This window comes from Grammomys surdaster, unplaced genomic scaffold (assembly GCF_004785775.1).
Source record: "Grammomys surdaster isolate TR1022 unplaced genomic scaffold, NIH_TR_1.0 224, whole genome shotgun sequence".
NCBI classification, from domain to species: Eukaryota; Metazoa; Chordata; class Mammalia; order Rodentia; family Muridae; genus Grammomys; species Grammomys surdaster.
In genome coordinates, this window is record NW_021604669.1 from 10,577,123 (window position 1) to 10,583,927 (window position 6,805).

A 6,805-nucleotide genomic window follows, 5' to 3' on the forward strand; every position below is an offset into this window, starting at 1 on the left:
AGAGAGAGAGAGAGAGAGAGAGAGAGAGAGAGAGAGAGAGAGAGAGAGAGAGAGGGAGGGAGAAGGAGAGGGAGAGAGGTTGGGAGAGGGAGGGGGAGATGGAGAGGGGGACAGGGAGAAAGAGACAGAGAGACACAGAGAGAGACAGAGACAGAGAGGAAACAGAGAGAGAAAAAGTCAGAGGACAAAGAGACACAGAAAGAGACATAGAAACAGAGAAACAGATAGACAGATAGACAGAGAGACAGATAAAGAGAATGAAAGACAGAGAGGAAAGACAGAGAGACAAAGACAGACAAAGACATAGACAGACTGAGACACAGAGAGACAGAGGCACAGAGACAGACAGAGACAGAGAACAGAGGAACCGAGACAGACAAAGACACAGAGAGATAGAGACAGAGAAGTTGGAAGATGACGTTTTTATATTTGTATGTAGGTAGATCTGGGAATAGGAAAGATTATTTTATCCAGCATACTTCCTGTATACAGCAATGGTCCTGACCATAAGTAATTCAATGATTAATGATTCACACAGAGAACCACACTATTTAGAGTATAGCTAACAGCATTGGCTTTGGAGCGAACAATCTCAGCATACTGTCACGTCTTTTGCTTCCTACTTTCTACAAAACTTCCTTGACTATTCTCTCTCAGTTTTCTCATCAAATGCTAATGTTAGCTTTCCCTTGAAATGATTGTTAGGATGACTACCTTGGCCAATATTTATAGTGCAGATGGCATACTGCAGCTTGTTTTAGTCTTCAGCATTTTTTTCTTAATCTTTTCACAGTCCAGTATTTGGTAAACACTAGATAGTAAGTAGTTTTTAGAACATGAATTGTTATTTTAAGATATTCCGGTAGCAAGTATATGTGGTGTATACAACATATAATTTCTGATATGTCTTCACCAGGTAACAAGGGGTTGGGAATTTCTATCAGAGGTGAAACTTCTTAAAGCTATGTTGAAGGTCAAGTTGTCCCCCTGAACACATGCCATGAGATTTTGATGAATGAACCAGGATGTTAGGGAAAGACTCAGGTTTGTGACTTGCTGACTGTTAATATATCCATCTTCTGTACGAGACTGACTTGAGAGTACAATGGGTGGAAAAGTAGAAGACAACAGTGTAAGCATTTCTTTCCTGAATGGGACACAGCATTCCTTCTTCATCACCCCTTTCTCCAGTTCATTCAGTTACCAGCTGTTCAACCACTTACTCAAATCATGAATGTCAATTTCTGATCTAACTATGGGTATTTATTGATATATTCAATTTGGGGCAGTAAAGAAGGTTCTTTAAAAAAATAGCTATGTAGAGAGGTGGTTAACTTATTAAGATAAACAGTTAAGTAACAAAACCAAGTAGTTTTATTATATTCACAGAGTTGTATAGTCAATTTTAGAGTATTCTATCATCTCCTTAAACATACCCTACTTTCACTCAGTAGTTATGCCTTACATTATGCAGTATCCTCTACAATGCTTGTTGATATCTATGTGAAGTAAATGCTCTAGAAGTGGACACCTCACTGGGCTATCCAATATGTAAACTATTCTGAGTGAAACATTTTTCCAGGCACTAGCAATAGGGGGAGAACCATGGCCAACCAATCTCATCTCTCTGGGAACTGATGTATGCTGGAGTCCACAGATGGATTTCATGTGAAAAACAAAGTACTGAAAAAAAAAAAAACGCACCTTAGTGACAGAGTGAGCCAGGCTTTCTGCTACCATGTTACTAGTAAGTAAGTTGGGGATTGACAAGTGTGTGACTTCAAAGCCTGTATTTGCTAAAGGAGAACCTGACATAAAATCTCAGCTGAATAAAACTTCTGGATGCTTCACTCTAGCCAGCTGTGCAAATCTCTGGATTTGCTGCCTTCCCAGCCAGCTGCCTTCTAAAAGAGTTTTCCTGTTGTTTCCAAAGAAAATGTAAAGTAAATAACCCAAGGACCCTTGGTTATCAGGAGCCAATGTAAAGGCTTTTCTATCCTGGATACAGTCAGCTTAACCAATGGTATCTTTGTTAGCAGAATTATGGGAGTGGGAATTGGGGGAGAAGAGTCAAAGGGTAATTAAAGTGACTTACATTTCTCTTTCTTCCTGCTATAATCCTGAGGATTTGAGTTCTTCAGCAAATCAAATTCAGTTTGAGTTTTAACCTTCTTACATGAAAAGCCAGGTTTAAAAATAGTCTTTCATGCCCCGGTGACTGTAAACAAACATTGGTGTATGGAGTCGACTGAAGGGCAGCAGACATTACGTAGCTCTGCAGGAATGTGGAATTTAATATAAACGGAGTAACTCTCCTACATATGTGCTCTGTCTTTGCTCTGTATTGCCAGAAGAGTTCTTCGGGGGAAGGAGAAGAATCATCATTAAGTGTTTGAGCTGAAAAGAACTTTAGAAAGCAAGGAAACTTTGCTGCTACATTTCTGAAGTGGAGTGACCAAGGACAGAACAGTGCTAGTGAACTAGTTAATTACAGCCAGAAACTGGGGCAGAATCAGCTCCTCTTCTATTTCATTTGAGGTCTCAATGGTCAGATAGCAACAGAATCTACTTGACCAGTATATCTTATGCTAGTTTCAAAATAGGGACCATCTATTCATATACCCTGATTGGGGTGAATAGACTTCTGATTGCCATGAATATGGGATATGCCTATTTGTTGGGTTTGGGATCTTGGAGACCTGCTTTATTTACACTATCTTGTAAATTACAACAAAGTAGTCAATTTAACTTTTGAGAAAACAGTATAGATCTTCTATGTTGAGTTGTTGAGAGAGCCTTGTGCAATAAGTAAATAAATGTTTCAGATCTTAATTGATGTTTAATTTGTATACACTTTCTTCTCTCTCTTTACCTACCTCCCCTTCTCTTCAGAATGTTCCCACATTCCTTTGAGTACTTTGAGATTTTTCTGGAAAAGTACCATCTCTGTGCACAACTGTATTAGTTACTTTCCTCTTGCTGTGAAAAAACACTGTGATCAAGGCAAGTTATAGAAGAGAGAGTTTACTTGTGCTTACTATTCCAGAGAGGTGGGTCCATGATGGCAGAGTGGGAGGATGGAAGCTGGATCAGGAGGTTTAGAGCTTTCATCATTAAAAGAAAGCACAAGCAAAAAGAAAGCAATTGCACATGGTATGGGTTTTTAAACCCCTCACACTTTTAACAAGTTTATACCTCTTAGACCTGCCCACAAAGCACCTCCAAGTGGGGATCACATATGTAGATACATGAACCTTTGGGGGGACATTCTCATCTAAATTATGATATGATCCAAAGTAGTCATTATAGTAATTATAGCTGTTCTCATTTACTGGATGCCTTATTGTATTTGAGACATTTTGTGAACATTGACGCTTATTTTCATAAAAATCTTAATATTATCCTTTCCTTTTAGGACTGAATAAAAGCAAGTTCAGAAAGGATGACTAGTCTGAGGACCTCACATCTCAAAGTCGTGTCCTTAAAGCCTGTGCTTACCTCTATTTTTATGTCACCTCACTGGGTATAATGATAAAGATGCATAACTTTTAGTGCTCATCATAAAGTCCTGAGAAAGTAATGAGTACCCATTACACAATGAAATAAAATCTACTGGTGATTCTTAAACCATGGGTATAAGGAAAGAACGGTAAAAAAAATATGCAGATAGCAAAAAGAGCTATCATGAACAGAGTACATACAGATGCAGCTCAAGTGCTAGAAATAAACAAGGAATGATTTTGGAGTTGTAGAACAATATTCAAGTTACAGCTTTGCCGTGCCTGCTGTGTAGCATTGAGTAGGCGCTGAGACTTCTTTCTGTACCCCACTCTTCACCTGGATGAGATCAGTTATAAACAGCCGAGATAATAAAAGTTAGGAGATATTAAATGAGTATTGGTGAAAGGTGATGAGTTCAACATTCGTAGCATCAATTAGTTCATTCTTCTTTCAATGACTAGGTGGAGTAGAAGGGCTTCCGCGCCTCCCGTGTATGACTAGTCTTGACTTGACTATTGCTTGCACCTGTTACAAACATAGGCGTGGTATTGATGCTGCACAATAAAACAAAATCTACTTGTGATTCTGAAACCATGGGTATAAGGAAAGAAAGAATAAAAATATGCAGATAGCTAGCAAACAAACAAACAAACAAACAACCGCCCTCCCCCAAACCCTATCATTAGCAGAGTACAGGTCCAGCTTAAGTCAAGAGAAACAATGTCAGGCTTTTCTGCAATTACTCATTACTCTGAAAGCTTTATATTTATAATGACCACCAAGAACATCAACATACACACATAATATTTATTCTGTCAACCATTTGAGGAGAAATTTGTCAATAAAATATTACTGTTATATTTGTTTTTGTTACCTATCTGTGAGTCAGGGAAAGGACCAAGAAAATCCTGTCCAAGTCATACTTATGACTTTCTACTAGATGCCTTGCTTAATACCTGGTAGATGTTTAAAAAGAATCTGTTAAATAATGATGATGGCTTAAGACACATGGCACTATGTAACAGATATTATGTTCAGAATTCATACTGATACTCATATTTAATTCTGACAGTATCATTTATTTGTGTGTTTTAGACAATGGTGAGTCTTGCATGTCCATTCAGAAGGGATAGAGTGACACAGTTTCCACCCCTAGAGCAGAGCTAGCAGGGTGTAGACCTCTGTGAGTGTTAATGGTTGCTAGGCATAAGACTCGTTTGTATATTTTACTTTGTGTTTTTCCTTTAGGGAAATGCCCTATTTGCCAAGGTTGATGACCATGATAATAAGAGACAGCATGAGTCTGGGAAGCAAAGGTGTGTGTGTGTCTAATGTCCTTAGCAAAATGGCATGATGCAATATTCAGGACAGCCCATAAGGCTGTGAGAAAGACCTCTGAAACATGAGTTCAAGAAAGTATAATTTTTCAACTGTGCAAAATATAAGTATGAAATATGAATTATATAAGGTGCTTCACAGATTTAAAAGAACAGAGGAAGCTGCACTAAGAGTCAGCTTGTCAGAAAGATACTAAGGAAGGAAGTGAAAAGATTTAGGGAATGGTGATCTTGGGGCAAGATGCCACCCAGCTAAGTTTATTGTTTGTGCTTACAACTACAGGCAGATTCCTGAGTTCAAGGTCAGCTTGGGAGAGAGTGAGTTCAGGCCCAGGCATGGTGGGAATAGAAATCTCAGAGTTAGATCCTACCCAGCTCGTTTATTTTCTGTGCTTACAAAGGCAGGCAGACGGGCAGATCTCTGAATTCACTGCCTCATTGCCAGTTTTTTTTTAATATTTATTTATTTACTTATTTATTTATTTTTTTATGTACTTGCTGTCTTCTAAGAATCAAGGCTAAGGTCATATAATGCTGACTCATGGGATAATAAAACAGGAACCTGGGTAAACAATTGAATTGATATGTAAATAAAAGACCATAAAAGACCTGGCTTTGGTCTGCAAGAGAGAGCTACCCAGAGAGAACTGCCTGGAGAGTAAATCAAGCTCTTTTAGAATTTTTCTAGCAGGATTTCTGACTCTGGTTGGAAAATCCAAGAATTTTTTCTCACAGCTTTTCTGACTTTGGTCAGAAAACCCATGAGCTATCATCCAAAGAGCTTTTAGGATTTTTTTTTTTTTTCCTAGCTGGAGAGAGCTGTCTCGAGTGCTCTCTTGAGCAGACTATAGAGATCTTCGGAGAGCTGTTGTGAGTAAAAAAAAAATCTGTCAGCTTGTACCTACAACTGACTTTGAGTCAATCTTTTGTCATTCCCAACACCCCTTCCTCAGAATCCCTGTCCAAGCTTAGGTGGTCCTTGGCAAGACAGGGTCTTGTACATCTCATGCTGGCCTCTATGTGTAGGTAAGTATGGCCCTGAGTTTCTGATCTTCTTGCCTACACATTCTGGTATGTGCTTTATGTAGTACTAACACTCAAACACTAGGGTCTTAAGTACACTAGGCAAGCACAAGTTGTAGATGACAGCTACACCTACAAGTCCCTCACAATAATATCATAAGCAAATAATCAACAAGATTATTTGTACCTTTTGTAGATGAAGAAACTGAAAATTAGAGAGGTCAAGTTATGGTTTCCCTGTATGTTAGAGAATCCATACTCTCAGTGTGAGGTAGAACAAAGGAATAATTGAACAAATGAAAAAAAATATCTCCTGTATGATGCCAGAAGTCAAGTAGTTGAGAAATTGATAGGGTACAGATAGACTGGAACGAAAGAGTTACCTAATATCTGTGTTCGTTGTGTAAATGGTAGGGGGTATCAGGGCTGGGAATTTCTTAGGCAGAATATTTTTTTTATCAGAAATAAAACCTGAATGTTCAATAAAAGCTTATGTGTTAAATTTCTCTTGTCTTGTTGACAAATTTGGGCTGTTATAACTCTTCTATATATGTAGCAATTCATAGTATTATTGTCTTCAGGGTATCAACTGTAAACTCATTTTTCAAGCCTATGCTCTTGACCACTGCTGCATTTCAGTGAGGCTGTGAGTTTTTGAGAATAGTTGTTAATCGTTGTTTAATCGTTGTAAATCTTAGGTATTCCATTTATCCAGGGGACTATAAGTGACATTAAAATTTAAGAAATGGATATAAAAATGCATGTAATAGCACCTGGTTTGAGATTTCCTACCCACTCTGCTGTTTTGTTCTAATTTTTTCAACCATAATGTTGCAGTGTTCAATTGGCGCTCTCAATACCAAGCTCACATGTCTGCTCACAGCAGAATAGCACAGTTTATAATCAGCCCTCAACCTCGGTGGATACCTTTATGCTGTACAGAA

The 6,805-nt window shown here is 38.3% G+C and overlaps 1 non-coding gene across 1 annotated transcript; it reads left to right on the plus strand.

The window, feature by feature from the left end:
• Window positions 1-5,494: 5,494 nt before the first annotated feature.
• On the plus strand, window positions 5,495-5,558 carry LOC114625943. The gene has a single exon (XR_003712156.1). It is a non-coding gene; the product is annotated as a U7 small nuclear RNA (small nuclear RNA).
• Window positions 5,559-6,805: the final 1,247 nt, after the last annotated feature.